Raw genomic sequence first — 17,794 nt, forward strand, 5'->3', positions numbered from 1 at the left:
ATATATTGTAAAATGTACCTTTAAAGTTTAATATTTCATAACTTTTTTCTACATCTCCAATAGGAAATTACAACTGTAGCAATGATCGCTATAAGCCCCTCCTTTCAGATTGATCCTTGCCTAGAGAGGAGAAAGGAGAGTTATGCTAAAATTAAATGTTTTGAGGCTTTTTTTCATCCCGATTTTCAAGATGGAAAATGGCAAAGTATAACAGTAGTTTTGAAGTTGATAAGATTCTACCAAATCTCATCAATTTGCTGTGTAAAAACCATGTGGAATCTGCTCAAAATTTGACTTGTAGTGTAGATTTTAAATTCACAGTTTGTCAGCTTATGCTGCAAATATCCACCATGAATTTCACCCTGTCATGGCAAAAGTTATGCTGGATTTTCTTTCCCTAAATTTACAGCCTGTTTGGAAAGTATCCTATGAAAGTCTGAAGGTAAGAAGGTATTGAACTTCCCCTCTCACACAGGGTTAAAAACAGTCCAGAAATTCAAGGACGGTTTGTACAAATAGGAAACTTTTTTGCCCTGTCCGTGAAAAAAAATATTTGCGGTGTCTGTGATTTTTGTTTGAGATTCGTCAGATTACTACGACTGTATTTAGAATCATTTTACAGCTTACAGAGAATGCAGCTGATGCCTTCATACCAGAATTATGGGCTGTAGACAAAAGACAAATATCACTTATAATATGGGCAGCATGGTGGCTCAGTGGTTAGCGCTGTATGGTGGCTCAGTGGTTAGCATAATAGACTTGCAGTACTGGGATTCTGGGTTAAAATCCCCCTAGGACATCTGTAAGGAGTTTGTATGTTCTCCGCATGTTTGTATAGGGGTTCTCTAGTTTCCCTCTAAAGCTATACTGATAGACAATCTAGATTGTGAGCCCCAATGGGGGCAGTGATGATGATGTCTGTAAAACGTTGTGGAATTAATGGCGCTTTCTATGTAAGTAAAATAAATAATCTTAATTATGTGTTATGATTTTTTCGGTGTCGGTAAAAAATATTGTATGTCCATGTTTTTTTAAAAGCTGTTCATAAAAAATAAAAAGTCAAGTTAGCAACTTTAATAGCACAGGATGCAAACTCTAAGTCATACCATCATACCACATCATCCCCAGACTGGGCTTATTTTATATAAAATGGTCTGGGATGTATGCTGCTTCAAGTAGGATTCATACATCATCTGCCTTGAGATGTTAATTCTGTAGCTAGTGCTTCAGAGCATGCACTAGGGCAGATAACCATACTGATTGTAATGATTATAAGGGATAACTCAGGAGACTCTTTGCATGGAACAAGACAACTACAGGACACAGTTTTATAAGTGGTAAAGTCTATATTATCACATGGTGATTCAAGCAGGTGCAGAGAGAAACTCAAGTCCACAACACTTGGTGTAAATATTAAACGCAGCTTAACAGTCTATAGGAAACTTCAGAGGAAAATGCAATCACGCAGAAAGTCTATGAAGCACAATTATTCTTGAGGATACTTGACACGAATAAGTCCTTGGTAGTCCAAACACAGATAGATATGCTTATAAGGCAGGTCAAATAATATCTTAGCACAACCAGGAAGGCCTGGGTAAAAGTCTCAGGTTTAAGCAGAGCAGCAACAGCTTACATGTCCAGCAAATCCAGATGGAAACAAACACAAGCAGCCAGATGGAGGATTACTGGAAACCGATGTATGCAGCAGAAACTCAGAGCTGAGTAGCAGGATCTCCACACAGGTTCACAGGTGCAGGTGCAAAGCCAGGGAGTCGTCAGGAGCTGGATGCAAGGCAGAATACTCTAGTACAGACTGAAGGCTGGGGTGGAGTTTTATAGCAGGAAGACACAGTGCACATGAGACCAAAGGCGCCATCTTGGAAAAGGGCAGTAATGCACAAAAGGTAATCAAAATGTTCAGAGTCCTGACACTGATCTTGTGGTAGCGGCCTCCTTCAATACCTGACTGTGTACATAGAAACAGATTTATATATTCTGTATAATAAATGTTCAGATTTTACTACTAAACTTTTCAAATTATCAGTAATAAACAATTGATTTTTTTTTTCTACAAAATTAGAATTTACATTAAAGCCAGCAACTTTGTCATAGTCATTTATGTTAGGTGCAAAGAAGAACATTTTATATATAACTAATAGTGATGGGCGAACACTAAAATGCTCAGGTGTTGTGATCCGCTTTTTGGGCTCCCCTTGTGGTGGCTGGTGGTACTGGAAACTTGTGTGTGCTTTTCTGCCTTAGCTCACCTGCTTCCATCAGTTTTGGGAGTTCCCTATTTAGCCTTGCTCTCCAGTCACTTCCTTGCCGGTCATCATTGTAACCTGAGTCTTTCAGTTGCATGTTCCTGCTACTACTCTGCTGATCAGCTAAGTGGACTCTTGTCCTTTTGTTTTGTATTTTTTGTCCAGTTTACAGTTTTGTCATTTCCTGTTACTGGAAGCTCTTGTGGACTGAAATTGCCACTCCTGTTGTGGATTCTGTTTGTGGGCTCCCTCTGGTGGTTACTGCTGGTACTGGGTGACTTTGGTGGGTTGCGGCCTTTGGTTTCCACCTGTCCATCAGAGGCTGGGTGTTTCCTATTTTACCTGGCCTTTCTGTCATTCCCTTGCCGGCTATCAATGTATTCAGATGTGCTCTGTTTGGTTCCTGCCTACCTGCTCCCAGATCTTTCAGGATAAGCTAAGTGCTGATTTTCAGTTGTTGGTTTTTTTTGTCCAGCTTGCTTATTATGTCTCTATGCTAGCTGGTAGCTCTAGTGGACTGAGGTTCTCCCCATGTGCCATGAGTTGGCACATGGGTTCTTGTAATCTCAGGATGGTTTTTTTGATTAGGGTTTTTTGCTGACCGCTCAGACCCCTTTTGTATCGTTCTGCTTTCTAGTTTACAGCGGGCCTCAATTTGCTGAACCTATATATATCATCTCTATGTGTGTGCCTTCCTCTCATTTCACCGTCAATACATGTGGGGGGCAACTATACCTTTTGGGGTTCATTCCTCTGGAGGCAAGTGAGGTCTTTATTTTCTCTGCAGTACTAGTTAGCTCTTAGGCTGGTGCGTGGCGTCTAGAACCAACGTAGGCACGCTCCCTGGCTATCTCTAGTTGCGTTTGTCAGGCGTAGGGCAGCGGTCAGCCCAGGTTCCATCACCCTAGAGCTCGTCCGATATTTTGTATTACTTTGCTTGTCCCTTGCTATCCCTAGCCATTGGGATTCATTACAGTATAGCCGGCCCACAAAGTGTTAATTGTTTGGGCTGAAGCAGGAGAAAAAGAAGTGTTTAAGGGAAATTTTTTTTTTTTTTTTTTCCTTCAGAGTTTTGCTGCCTAGCCCTTAATTGCTGTCTAGCTGCTTCTTACCTCCTCTAAACCCTTGAATGGCTCTGATATTAGCTGTTTAACATGGATGTCCAGAGTTTGGCTTCCAGCCTGAGTAATCTCGCGGCAAAAGTTCAAAACATACAGGATTTTGTTGTTCACACTCCCATGTCTGAACCTAGAATTCCTATTCCAGAGTTCTTTTCTGGAGATAGATCTACCTTCCTGAATTTCAGGAACAATTGTAAATTGTTTCTTTCTTTAAAATCTCGCTCCTCTGGAGACCCTGCTCAACAGGTCAAGATTGTAATATCTTTCCTGCGAGGCGACCCTCAGAATTGGGCATTTGCATTGGCACCAGGGGATCCTGCATTGCTCAATGTGGATGCGTTTTTTCTGGCATTGGGATTGCTCTATGAGGAACCCAACCTGGAGATTCAGGCTGAAAAGGCTTTATTAGCCCTCTCTCAGGGGTATGATGAAGCGGAAATATATTGTCAAAAATTTCGGAAATGGTCGGTGCTTACTCAGTGGAATGAGTGCGCCCTGGCTGCAAACTTCAGAAATGATCTTTCCGAGGCCATTAAGGATATTATGGTGGGGTTCCCTACGCCTACAGGTCTGAATGAGTCGATGGCTATGGCCATTCAGATTGATCGGCGTTTACGGGAGCGCAAACCCGTGCACCAGTTGGCGGTGTCTTTTGAACAGGCACCTGAGACTATGCAATGTGATAGAATTCAGTCCAGAAGTGAACGGCAAAATTATAGGCGGAAAAATGGATTGTGTTTTTATTGTGGTGATTCAGCTCATGTTATATCAGCATGCTCTAAACGCACAAAAAGGGTTGATAAATCTTTTGCCATTGGTACTCTGCAGCCTAAGTTCATTTTGTCTGTGACTCTGATTTTTTCACTGTCTTCCATTTCCGTCGATGCCTATGTGGATTCGGGCGCTGCCCTGAGTCTTATGGATTGGTCATTTGCTAAACGCTGCGGTTTTGGTCTGGAACCTCTGGAAGTTCCTATTCCTCTGAAGGGAATTGACTCTACACCATTGGCTATGAATAAACCGCAGTATTGGACACAAGTGACCATGCGCATGACTCCCGTTCATCAGGAGGTGATTCGCTTCCTTGTACTGTATAATTTACATGATGTACTAGTGCTTGGTCTGCCTTGGTTACAAACTCATAATCCTGTCCTGGACTGGAAAACAATGTCTGTGTTAAGCTGGGGATGTCAGGGGGTTCATGATTATGCACCTCCGATTTCAATCGCTTCATCTACTCCTTCTGAGATCCCTGCGTTTTTGTCTGACTATAGGGATGTTTTTGAGGAGCCTAAGCTCAATTCGCTCCCTCCGCATAGAGATTGTGACTGTGCTATAGAATTGATTCCTGGCAGTAAGTTCCCTAAGGGTCGTTTATTTAATCTGTCACTGCCAGAGCATACTGCTATGCGGAATTATATTAAGGAGTCCTTGGAAAAGGGACATATTCGTCCATCTTCGTCCCCTCTGGGAGCAGGTTTTTTTTTCGTGGCAAAAAAAGATGGTTCCCTGAGGCCTTGTATAGATTATCGCCTTCTGAATAAGATTACAGTCAAGTATCAGTATCCATTGCCATTATTGACTGATTTGTTTGCTCGCATTAAGGGGGCTAGGTGGTTCACTAAGATAGATCTTCGCGGTGCGTATAATCTGGTGCGGATAAAACAGGGTGATGAGTGGAAAACCGCATTTAATACGCCTGAGGGCCATTTTGAGTATTTGGTAATGCCTTTTGGACTCTCCAATGCTCCGTCAGTCTTTCAGTCCTTTATGCACAATATTTTCCGTGAATATCTGGATAAGTTTATGATTGTGTATTTGGATGATATTTTGGTGTTTTCTGATGACTGGGAGTCTCATGTTCTACAGGTCAGGAAGGTGTTTCAGGTTCTGCGGGCCAATTCTCTGTTTGTGAAGGGCTCAAAGTGTCTCTTCGGAGTCCAGAAGATTTCTTTTTTGGGGTACATTTTTTCTCCTTCTACTATTGAGATGGATCCCGTCAAGGTTCAGGCGATTTGTGACTGGACACAACCTACATCTGTTAAGAGCCTTCAGAAGTTCTTGGGGTTTGCTAATTTTTATCGTCGGTTCATTGCTAATTTTTCCAGTATTGTTAAACCTTTGACTGATTTGACTAAAAAGGGTGCTGATGTTGCTGATTGGTCTCCTGCGGCCGTGGAGGCCTTTCAGGAACTTAAGCGCCGGTTTTCTTCTGCTCCTGTGTTGTGTCAACCAGATGTTTCACTTCCTTTTCAGGTTGAGGTTGATGCTTCCGAGATTGGAGCGGGGGCGGTTTTGTCACAGAGAAGTTCTAATGGCTCGGTGATGAAGCCATGTGCATTCTTCTCTAGAAAATTCTCGCCCGCCGAGCGCAATTATGATGTGGGTAATCGGGAGCTTTTGGCCATGAAGTGGGCATTTGAGGAGTGGCGTCATTGGCTTGAGGGTGCTAAACATCGTGTGGTGGTCTTGACTGATCACAAGAATCTCATTTACCTTGAGTCTGCCAGGCGTTTGAATCCTAGACAGGCTCGTTGGTCGTTGTTTTTTTCTCGTTTCAATTTCGTGGTTTCATACCTGCCAGGTTCAAAGAATGTGAAGGCAGATGCTCTTTCCAGGAGTTTTGTGCCTGACTCTCCTGGAGACTCTGGGCCTACTGGTATCCTTAGGGATGGGGTAATATTGTCCGCCGTATCCCCAGACTTGCGACGTGCATTGCAGGAGTTTCAGGTGGATAAACCGGATCGTTGTCCACCAGAAAGACTGTTTGTTCCGGATGATTGGACCAGTAGAGTCATCTCCGAGGTCCATTCTTCTGTGTTGGCTGGTCATCCTGGAATATTTGGTACTAGAGACTTGGTGGCCAGGTCTTTTTGGTGGCCTTCCTTGTCTAGGGATGTGCGTACCTTTGTGCAGTCTTGTGAAGTGTGTGCTCGAGCTAAGCCTTGCTGTTCTCGGGCCAGTGGGTTGTTGTTATCCTTGCCCATCCCGAAGAGGCCTTGGACGCACATTTCCATGGATTTTATTTCTGATCTCCCGGTTTCACAGAAAATGTCCGTTATCTGGGTTGTGTGTGACCGCTTTTCTAAGATGGTTCATTTGGTGCCCTTGCCTAAGTTGCCTTCCTCCTCTGAGTTGGTCCCTTTATTTTTTCAGAACGTGGTTCGTTTGCATGGGATTCCGGAGAATATCGTTTCTGACAGGGGATCCCAGTTTGTGTCTAGATTTTGGCGGACGTTTTGTGCCAAGATGGGCATTGATTTGTCTTTCTCGTCTGCATTCCATCCTCAGACGAATGGCCAGACGGAGCGAACTAATCAGACCTTGGAAACTTATTTGAGGTGTTTTGTTTCTGCTGATCAAGATGACTGGGTTGCTTTTTTGCCACTGGCCGAATTTGCTCTTAATAATCGGGCTAGTTCTGCCACGTTGGTCTCTCCTTTTTTTTTGTAATTCGGGGTTTCATCCTCGTTTTTCCTCTGGTCAGGTGGAGTCTTCGGATTGTCCTGGAGTGGACGTGGTGGTGGACAGGCTGCATCAGATTTGGAACCAGGTGGTGGACAGTTTGAAGTTGTCTCAGGAGAAGACTCAGCAGTTTGCTAATCGCCGTCGCCGCGTGGGTCCCCGACTTCTTGTTGGGGATTTGGTGTGGTTGTCTTCTCGTTTTGTCCCTATGAAGGTCTCTTCTCCTAAGTTCAAGCCTCGGTTCATCGGTCCTTATAGGATCTCGGAGATTCCTAACCCTGTATCTTTTCGTTTGGATCTCCCAGCATCGTTTGCTATTCATAATGTGTTCCATCGGTCGTTGTTGCGGAGGTATGAGGTACCCGTTGTTCCTTCGGTTGAGCCTCCTGCTCCGGTGCTGGTGGAGGGAGAATTGGAGTATGCTGTTGAGAAGATCTTGGATTCTCGTGTTTCCAGACGCAAACTCCAGTATTTGGTTAAGTGGAAGGGTTATGGTCAGGAGGATAATTCCTGGGTGGTCGCCTCCGATGTTCATGCGACTGATTTGGTCCGCGCCTTCCATAGAGCTCACCCTGATCGCCCTGGGGGTTCTCGTGAGGGTTCGGTGACCCCTCCTCAAGGGGGGGGTACTGTTGTGGATTCTGTTTGTGGGCTCCCTCTGGTGGTTACTGCTGGTACTGGGTGACTTTGGTGGGTTGCGGCCTTTGGTTTCCACCTGTCCATCAGAGGCTGGGTGTTTCCTATTTTACCTGGCCTTTCTGTCATTCCCTTGCCGGCTATCAATGTATTCAGATGTGCTCTGTTTGGTTCCTGCCTACCTGCTCCCAGATCTTTCAGGATAAGCTAAGTGCTGATTTTCAGTTGTTGGTTTTTTTGTCCAGCTTGCTTATTATGTCTCTATGCTAGCTGGTAGCTCTAGTGGACTGAGGTTCTCCCCATGTGCCATGAGTTGGCACATGGGTTCTTGTAATCTCAGGATGGTTTTTTTGATTAGGGTTTTTTGCTGACCGCTCAGACCCCTTTTGTATCGTTCTGCTTTCTAGTTTACAGCGGGCCTCAATTTGCTGAACCTATATATATCATCTCTATGTGTGTGCCTTCCTCTCATTTCACCGTCAATACATGTGGGGGGCAACTATACCTTTTGGGGTTCATTCCTCTGGAGGCAAGTGAGGTCTTTATTTTCTCTGCAGTACTAGTTAGCTCTTAGGCTGGTGCGTGGCGTCTAGAACCAACGTAGGCACGCTCCCTGGCTATCTCTAGTTGCGTTTGTCAGGCGTAGGGCAGCGGTCAGCCCAGGTTCCATCACCCTAGAGCTCGTCCGATATTTTGTATTACTTTGCTTGTCCCTTGCTATCCCTAGCCATTGGGATTCATTACACACTCCTGTGTGATGAGTTGACACAGGAGTCTTAAAGTAATTTCAGGATGGGTTTTTGAAAGGGTTTTTCAGCTGACCGTGAAGTCCTCTTTTGTATCCTTCCTCTATCTAGTAAGTGGACCTCGCTTTGCTAAATCTACCTTCATACTGTGTATGTCTTTTCCTCTGAACTCACCGTTAATATATGTGGGGGCTACTATCATCTTTGGGGAATTTCACTAGAGGTAAGCCAGGTCTGTTCCTTCCTCTTCCAGGCTTAGTTAGTTCTCCGGCTGGCGCATGGCATCTAGGCAGCCGTAGGAATGCTTCCTGGCTACTGTTAGTTGTGTGGTAGATTTAGGTCACGGTCAGCTTGAGTTTCCATCACCCGAGAGCCAGTCTGTTATTTTTGTGTTTCTGATGTTCCCATGCCATTGGGGAATCATGACAGTATGACCGGCCCCTGTTAAAGTAATTGGCAGAAGAAAGGAGAGTAAAAGAAGTCTGTAGATTTTTTTTTTTTTTCCTCTCATGTTTGCTACTTAGTTGGCTCAGATGTATTTCCGCTCTATTTACAGCCTTGCCTTTCTCTCCTTCTAATCCTTGAATGGCTCTGATCTCTCCGGTTTAAGGATGGACCCTCAGAGTTTGGCTGCAGGTTTAAATAATCTTGCTACGAAGGTTCAGAATTTACAAGATTATGTTATACGTACTCCTATTTCTGAACCTAAGATTCCCTCTGGGATTCCGGCATTTTTGTCGGATTTTGGGGATATTTTTGAAGAGCCTAAAATTGGGTCTCTCCCTCCCCACAGAGAGTGTGATTGCGCCATAGATCTGATTCCAGGCAGTAAATTTCCAAAGGGTCGTTTGTTTAACCTATCTGTACCTGAGCATGCTGCCATGCGCGAGTATGTTAAGGAGTCCCTGGAAAAGGGACATATTCGTCCTTCTTCATCACCTTTAGGAGCTGGGTTTTTCTTTGTCTCTAAAAAGGATGGCTCGCTGAGGCCTTGTATTGATTATCGACTTCTGAATAAAATTACTGTCAAATATCAGTATCCGTTGCCGCTGCTTACTGATTTGTTTGCTCGCATAAGGGGGCTAAGTGGTTCTCCAAGATTGATCTCCGTGGGGCGTATAATTTGGTGCGAATTAAGCAAGGGGATGAGTGGAAAACCGCATTTAATACGCCTGAGGGCCACTTTGAGTATTTAGTAATGCCTTTCGGCCTTTCTAATGCACCTTCAGTTTTTCAGTCCTTTATGCATGATATTTTCCGTGAATATCTGGATAAATTTATGATTGTGTATTTGGACGATATTTTGATTTTTTCTGAGGACTGGGAGTCTCATGTTCAGCAGGTCAGGAGGGTTTTTCAGGTTTTGCGGGAGAATTCTCTGTGTGTAAAGGGTTCTAAGTGTGTTTTTGGGGTTCAAAAGATTTCCTTTTTGGGGTACATTTTTTCCCCTTCTTCTGTTGAGATGGACCCTGTCAAGGTTCGGGCCATTTGTGACTGGACGCAGCCTACTTCTCTAAAGGGTCTTCAGAAGTTCTTGGGCTTTGCTAATTTTTATCGTCGATTTATAACTGGTTTTTCTGGTTTGGCTAAGCCTCTTACGGATTTGACTAAGAAGGGTGCTGATGTTGCCAATTGGTCCTCTGCCGCTGTGGAGGCCTTTCGGGAACTTAAGCGCCGCTTTTCGTCTGCCCCTGTGTTGCGCCAGCCCGATGTCTCTCTCCCCTTTCAGGTTGAGGTCGATGCTTCCGAGATCGGAGCGGGGGCGGTTTTGTCGCAGAAAAGTTCCGATTGCTCAGTGATGAGACCTTGTGCGTTCTTTTCTCGAAAATTTTCGCCCGCCGAAAGAAATTATGATGTCGGTAATCGGGAGCTTTTGGCCATGAAGTGGGCATTTGAGGAGTGGCGTCATTGGCTTGAGGGTGCTAGACATCAGGTGGTGGTTTTGACTGATCACAAGAATCTGATTTACCTTGAGTCTGCCAGGCGCCTGAATCCTAGACAGGCGCGCTGGTCGTTGTTTTTCTCTCGGTTTAATTTTGTGGTCTCGTATCTGCCAGGTTCTAAGAATGTGAAGGCGGATGCACTTTCTAGGAGTTTTGAGCCTGATTCCCCTGGTGATTCGGAACCTACAGGTATCCTTAAGGATGGGGTGATATTATCCGCTATTTCCCCAGATCTGCGACGTGCTTTGCAAGAGTTTCAGGCGGATAGACCTGATCGCTGTTTACCTGGTAGACTGTTTGTTCCTGATGATTGGACCAGTAGAGTCATCTCGGAGGTTCATTCTTCTACGCTGGCGGGTCATCCTGGAATTTTTGGTACCAGGGATTTGGTGGCTAGATCCTTCTGGTGGCCATCTCTGTCTCGAGATGTGCGTGTTTTTGTGCAGTCTTGTGATGTGTGTGCTCGGGCCAAGCCTTGTTGTTCTAGGGCTAGCGGGTTGTTGTTGCCCTTGCCTATTCCGAAGAGGCCTTGGACGCACATCTCGATGGACTTTATTTCTGATCTTCCTGTCTCTCAGAGGATGTCTGTTATCTGGGTGGTGTGTGACCGTTTTTCTAAGATGGTTCATTTGGTGCCATTGCCGAAGTTGCCTTCCTCGTCTGAGTTGGTTCCTTTGTTTTTTCAAAATGTGGTTCGCTTGCATGGTATTCCTGAAAATATCGTTTCTGATAGGGGTACCCAGTTCGTTTCTAGATTTTGGCGGGCATTCTGTGCCAGGTTGGGCATTGATTTGTCTTTTTCGTCTGCCTTCCATCCTCAGACTAATGGCCAGACGGAGCGAACTAATCAAACTTTGGAGACGTATTTGAGGTGTTTTGTGTCTGCGGATCAGGATGATTGGGTTGCCTTTTTGCCGTTGGCGGAGTTTGCTCTTAATAATCGGGCTAGTTCTGCCACCTTGGTTTCCCCTTTCTTTTGCAATTCGGGGTTTCATCCCCGTTTTTCTTCTGGTCAGGTGGAGTCTTCGGATTGTCCTGGAGTAGATGCTGTGGTGGATCGGTTGTATCGGATTTGGGAACAAGTGGTGGACAATTTGAATTTGTCCCAGGAGAGGACTCAGCGGTTTGCTAACCGCCAGCGTCGGGTTGGTCCTCGCCTTCGTGTTGGGGACTTGGTGTGGTTGTCTTCCCGTTTTGTCCCAATGAGGGTTTCTTCTCCTAAATTTAAGCCTCGGTTCATCGGTCCCTATAGGATTTTGGAGATTATTAACTGTTGTGATTCGGTTCGTGGGCTCCCCCGGTGGTCTCTTGTGGTACTGGTGTCTTGCAAGCTTTGCCTTCAGTTCACCTGTTCCTATCAGGATGTGGGAGTATCCTATTTAACCTTGCTCCTCAGTCATTCTAATGCTGGCCATCAATGTATCCAGAGTGATTCTGTTGCATGTTCCTGCTCCCAGTTTTCTGCTCAGCTAAGTTGGACACTTTAGTCCTTAAGTCTATTTTTGTATGTTTTGTCCAGTTTGCAATTATATGAATCTCTGCAGCTGGAAGCTCTTGTTGGGCTGAAATTACCACTCCAGTGGCATGAGTTGTCACATGAGTTAAGGTAATTTCAGGATGGTGTTTTGAAGGGTTTTGCAGCTGACCGCGAAGTCCTCTGTTGTATCTTTCTGCTATTTAGTTAGCGGGCCTCTCTGTGCTAAATCTGCTTTCATACTACGTGTGTCTTTTCATCTGCTCTCACCGTTATTATATGTGGGGGGCTGCTATCTCCTGTGGGGACATTCTCTGGAGGCAAGCCAGGACTGTGTTTTCTTCTACCAGGGGTAGTTAGTTCTCCGGCTGGCGCGCGGCATCTAGAGACAACGCAGGAATGCCCCCTGGCTACTTCTAGTGTGTGTGTAGGTTTAGCATCGTGGTCAGCTCTAGTTTCCATCACCCGAGAGCTTGTCTGTTTATTCTATGCTTCTGATGTTTCCTTGCCATTGGAAACCATAACAGTATGGCCAGCCCAAATGTTTAATCTATAGGCTGAAGCAGGAGAGAAAAGGAACTGTGTGAAACCTTTTTTTTTTTTTTTTTTTTTTCCTTCCTCTGAAGTTGCACTCCAGCTCTAATTGCAGTCTCCTGTTTTCCTCTCCTCTTAACCCCTGAATGGCTCAGACTTTATCTGTTGAAATATGGATCCCCAGAGTCTGGCTACCAATTTGAGTAATCTTGCCTCTAAAGTTCAGAATATACAAGATTTTTTGTTACATGCTCCTCGGTCTGAACCTAAAATTCCTATACCGGAGTTTTTTTCTGGAGATCGATCTTGTTTTCTAAATTTTAAATACAATTGTAAATTGTTTCTTTCGCTGAGATCTCATTCTGCTGGAGATCCTGCCCAGCAAGTAAAAATTGTTATTTCTTTACTGCGGGGTGACCCCCAAAATTGGGCATTTTCATTGGCACCAGGGGATCCTGCGTTGCTCAATGTGGATGCGTTTTTTCTGGCTTTGGGGTTGCTTTATGAGGAACCAAATTTGGAGATTCAGGCTGAGAAAGCCCTAATAGCCCTCTCTCAGGGGCAAGATGAAGCCGAAATATATTGCCAAAAATTTCGAAAATGGTCTGTGCTTACTCAGTGGAATGAGTGCGCTCTGGCGGCAATTTTCAGAGAAGGTCTCTCTGATGCTGTAAAAGACGTCATGGTGGGGTTTCCTGCGCCTACTGGTCTGAATGAGTCCATGACAATGGCAATTCAGATTGATCGGTGTTTACGGGAACGCAAACCTGTGCACCAGTTGGCGGTGTCTTCTGAAGAGGCACCACAGAGTATGCAATGTGATAGCTTTCTGTCCAGAAGCGAACGACAGATTTACAGGCGCAAAAATCATTTGTGCTTCTATTGTGGAAATTCTACTCATGTTATATCAGCATGCTCTAAACGAACAAAGAAAGTTGATAAATCCTCTGCTATTGGCACTTTGCAGTCCAAGTTTATTTTGTCTGTAACTCTAATTTGTTCGTTATCTTCTATTGTTGCGGATGCGTATGTGGATTCTGGCGCCGCTTTGAGTCTTATGGATTGGTCCTTTGCCAGGCGCTGTGGGTTTGATCTAGAGCCTCTGGAAGTTCCTATACCTTTAAAGGGTATGGATTCTACACCATTGGCTAGTAATAAACCACAATACTGGACACAAGTGACTATGCGTATGACTCCAGACCATCAAGAGGTGATTCGCTTCCTTGTACTGTATAATCTACATGATGTGTTGGTGCTGGGATTGCCATGGTTGCAAACTCATAACCCAGTCCTTGACTGGAAAACAATGTCTGTACTAAGCTGGGGATGTCAGGGAAATCATGGGGACACACCTTTGGTCTCCATTGCTTCATCTATTCCCTCTGAAATTCCTGAGTTTTTGTCTGATTATCGTGAGGTTTTTGAGGAATCTACTCTTAATTCTCTTCCTCCTCACAGAGATTGCGATTGCGCCATAGATTTGATCCCTGGCAGTAAATTTCCTAAGGGTCATCTATTCAATCTGTCTGTACCTGAACATGCTGCCATGCGAGAGTATATTAGGGAGTCCTTGGAAAAGGGACATATTCGTCCTTCTTCGTCTCCTCTTGGAGCGGGGTTCTTTTTCGTAGCTAAAAGTGATGGTTCTTTGAGACCTTGTATTGATTATAGACTCTTGAATAAGATCACAGTCAAGTATCAATATCCTTTGCCATTGCTGACAGATTTATTTGCTCGCATTGAAGGGGCGAAGTGGTTCTCTAAGATTGATCTTCGCGGTGCGTATAATTTGGTGCGAATTAAGCAGGGGGATGAGTGGAAAACCGCATTTAATACGCCCGAGGGCCATTTTGAGTATTTGGTGATGCCTTTTGGTCTGTCAAATGCCCCTTCGGTCTTTCAGTCTTTTATGCACAATATTTTCCGTGAATATCTGGATAAATTTATGATTGTGTATTTGGACGATATCTTGATTTTTTTCGGATGACTGGGAATCTCATGTTCAACAAGTTAGGAGAGTTTTTCAGGTTTTGCGGACCAATTCTCTGTTTGTTAAAGGTTCAAAGTGTGTTTTTGGGGTTCAGAAGATTTCTTTTTTGGGGTACATTTTTTCCCCCTCTTCTATTGAGATGGATCCTGTGAAGGTTCGGGCTATTTGTGACTGGACGCAACCGACTTCTCTTAAGGGCCTTCAGAAATTTTTGGGCTTTGCTAACTTTCATCGTCGATTCATAACTGGTTTTTCTAGCGTTGTCAGGCCTTTGACTGATTTGACTAAAAAGGGTGCTGATGTTGCAGATTGGTCTCCTGCTGCTGTGGAGGCCTTTCGGGAGCTTAAGCGCCGTTTTTCTTCGGCTCCGGTGTTGTGCCAGCCTGATGTTTCTCTTCCTTTTCAGGTGGAAGTTGATGCTTCCGAGATCGGAGCGGGGGCGGTTTTGTCGCAGAAAAGTTCAGATTGTTCAGTGATGAGACCTTGTGCGTTCTTTTCTCGAAAATTTTCGCCCGCCGAGCGAAATTATGACGTCGGTAATCGGGAGCTTTTGGCGATGAAGTGGGCATTCGAGGAGTGGCGTCATTGGCTTGAGGGTGCTAAACATCAGGTGGTGGTCTTGACTGATCACAAAAATTTGATTTATCTTGAGTCGGCCAGACGTCTGAATCCTAGACAGGCGCGCTGGTCATTGTTTTTCTCCTGGTTTAATTTTGTGGTTTCGTATCTGCCAGGTACTAAGAATGTGAAGGCGGATGCCCTTTCTAGGAGTTTTGAACCTGATTCCCCTGGTGATTCTAAACCTACGGGTATACTTAAGGATGGGGTGATATTGTCTGCTGTCTTCCCAGACCTGCGACGTGCTTTACAAGAGTTTCAGGCGGATCGGCCTGATCGTTGTCCGCCTGGTAGATTGTTTGTGCCGGATGAGTGGACCAATAGAGTCATCTCGGAGGTTCATTCTTCTGCGTTGGCAGGTCATCCGGGAATTTTTGGTACCAGAGATTTGGTGGCTAGGTCCTTCTGGTGGCCTTCCCTGTCTCGGGACGTGCGTACTTTTGTGCAGTCTTGCGATGTTTGTGCTTGGGCCAAGCCTTGTTGTTCTCGGGCTAGTGGGTTGTTGTTGCCCTTGCCTGTTCCTAAGAGGCCTTGGACACACATCTCTATGGATTTTATTTCTGATCTCCCTGTTTCTCAGAAGATGTCCGTCATTTGGGTGGTGTGTGACCGCTTTTCTAAGATGGTTCATTTGGTGCCCTTGCCCAAGCTGCCTTCCTCATCTGAGTTGGTGCCCCTGTTTTTTCAGAATGTGGTTCGGCTGCATGGTATTCCGGAGAATATCGTTTCCGACAGGGGATCCCAGTTTGTGTCCAGATTTTGGCGGGCGTTTTTTTCCAGGATGGGCATTGATTTGTCTTTTTCGTCTGCATTTCATCCCCAGACAAATGGCCAGACGGAACGTACTAATCAGACCTTGGAGACTTATTTGAGGTGTTTCGTGTCTGCTGATCAGGATGACTGGGTCTCCTTTTTGCCGTTGGCTGAGTTTGCCCTTAATAATCGGGCCAGTTCTGCCACTTTGGTCTCCCCTTTCTTTTGCAATTCAGGGTTCCATCCTCGTTTTTCATCTGGTCAGGTGGAGTCTTCGGATTGTCCTGGAGTGGATACCATGGTGGATAGGTTGCATCGTATTTGGGGGCAGGTGGTGGACAATTTGGAGTTGTCCCAGGAGAAGACTCAACGTTTTGCTAATCGCCATCGTCGTGTTGGTCCTCGTCTTCGTGTTGGGGACTTGGTGTGGTTGTCCTCCCGTTTTGTCCCTATGAGGGTCTCTTCTCCTAAGTTTAAGCCTCGGTTCATCGGTCCTTATAAGATTTTGGAAATTCTTAACCCTGTGTCTTTTCGTTTGGACCTCCCAGCATCCTTTGCTATCCATAATGTCTTCCATCGGTCATTATTGCGGAGGTATGAGGTACCACTTGTGCCTTCTGTTGAGCCTCCTGCTCCTGTGCTGGTTGAGGGTGAATTGGAGTACGTGGTGGAGAAAATCTTGGACTCCCGTGTTTCCAGACGGAGACTTCAATATCTGGTGAAATGGAAGGGCTACGGTCAAGAGGATAATTCTTGGGTTACAGCTTCTGATGTTCATGCTTCTGATTTGGTCCGTGCCTTTCATAGGGCTCATCCAGATCGCCCTGGTGGTTCTTGTGAGGGTTCGGTGCCCCCTCCTTAAGGGGGGGGTACTGTTGTGATTCGGTTCGTGGGCTCCCCCGGTGGTCTCTTGTGGTACTGGTGTCTTGCAAGCTTTGCCTTCAGTTCACCTGTTCCTATCAGGATGTGGGAGTATCCTATTTAACCTTGCTCCTCAGTCATTCTAATGCTGGCCATCAATGTATCCAGAGTGATTCTGTTGCATGTTCCTGCTCCCAGTTTTCTGCTCAGCTAAGTTGGACACTTTAGTCCTTAAGTCTATTTTTGTATGTTTTGTCCAGTTTGCAATTATATGAATCTCTGCAGCTGGAAGCTCTTGTTGGGCTGAAATTACCACTCCAGTGGCATGAGTTGTCACATGAGTTAAGGTAATTTCAGGATGGTGTTTTGAAGGGTTTTGCAGCTGACCGCGAAGTCCTCTGTTGTATCTTTCTGCTATTTAGTTAGCGGGCCTCTCTGTGCTAAATCTGCTTTCATACTACGTGTGTCTTTTCATCTGCTCTCACCGTTATTATATGTGGGGGGCTGCTATCTCCTGTGGGGACATTCTCTGGAGGCAAGCCAGGACTGTGTTTTCTTCTACCAGGGGTAGTTAGTTCTCCGGCTGGCGCGCGGCATCTAGAGACAACGCAGTAATGCCCCCTGGCTACTTCTAGTGTGTGTGTAGGTTTAGCATCGCGGTCAGCTCTAGTTTCCATCACCCGAGAGCTTGTCTGTTTATTCTATGCTTCTGATGTTTCCTTGCCATTGGAAACCATAACAATTAACCCTGTTTCCTTTCGTTTGGACCTTCCGGCATCTTTCGCTATCCATAATGTGTTCCATCGGTCGTTGTTGCGGAGATACGAGGTGCCGGTGGTTCCTTCTGCTGAGCCTCCTGCTCCTGTGCTGGTTGAGGGTGAATTGGAGTACGTTATAGAGAAGATCTTGGACTCCCGTATTTCCAGGCGGAGACTCCAGTATCTGGTTAAATGGAAGGGCTATGGTCAGGAAGATAATTCTTGGGTAACTGCCTCTGATGTTCATGCCTCGGATTTGGTTCGTGCCTTTCATAGGGCTCATCCAGGTCGCCCCAGCGGTTCTTGTGAGGGTTCGGTGCCCCCTCCTTAAGGGGGGGGTACTGTTGTGATCCGCTTTTTGGGCTCCCCTGGTGGTGGCTGGTGGTACTGGAAACTTGTGTGTGCTTTTCTGCCTTAGCTCACCTGCTTCCATCAGTTTTGGGAGTTCCCTATTTAGCCTTGCTCTCCAGTCACTTCCTTGCCGGTCATCATTGTAACCTGAGTCTTTCAGTTGCATGTTCCTGCTACTAGTCTGCTGATCAGCTAAGTGGACTCTTGTCCTTTTGTTTTGTATTTTTTGTCCAGTTTACAGTTTTGTCATTTCCTGTTACTGGAAGCTCTTGTGGACTGA

The 17,794-nt window shown here is 45.4% G+C and overlaps 1 protein-coding gene across 1 annotated transcript in view; it reads right to left on the bottom strand.

The window, feature by feature from the left end:
• LOC143806939 (ras-related and estrogen-regulated growth inhibitor-like) overlaps positions 1–17,794 on the bottom strand; it is a 265,866-nt gene that overhangs the window by 194,076 nt on the left and 53,996 nt on the right. The window lies entirely within an intron of this gene.

The sequence above is a fragment of the Ranitomeya variabilis genome, chromosome 2, assembly GCF_051348905.1.
Source record: "Ranitomeya variabilis isolate aRanVar5 chromosome 2, aRanVar5.hap1, whole genome shotgun sequence".
Classification (NCBI taxonomy): Eukaryota; Metazoa; Chordata; class Amphibia; order Anura; family Dendrobatidae; genus Ranitomeya; species Ranitomeya variabilis.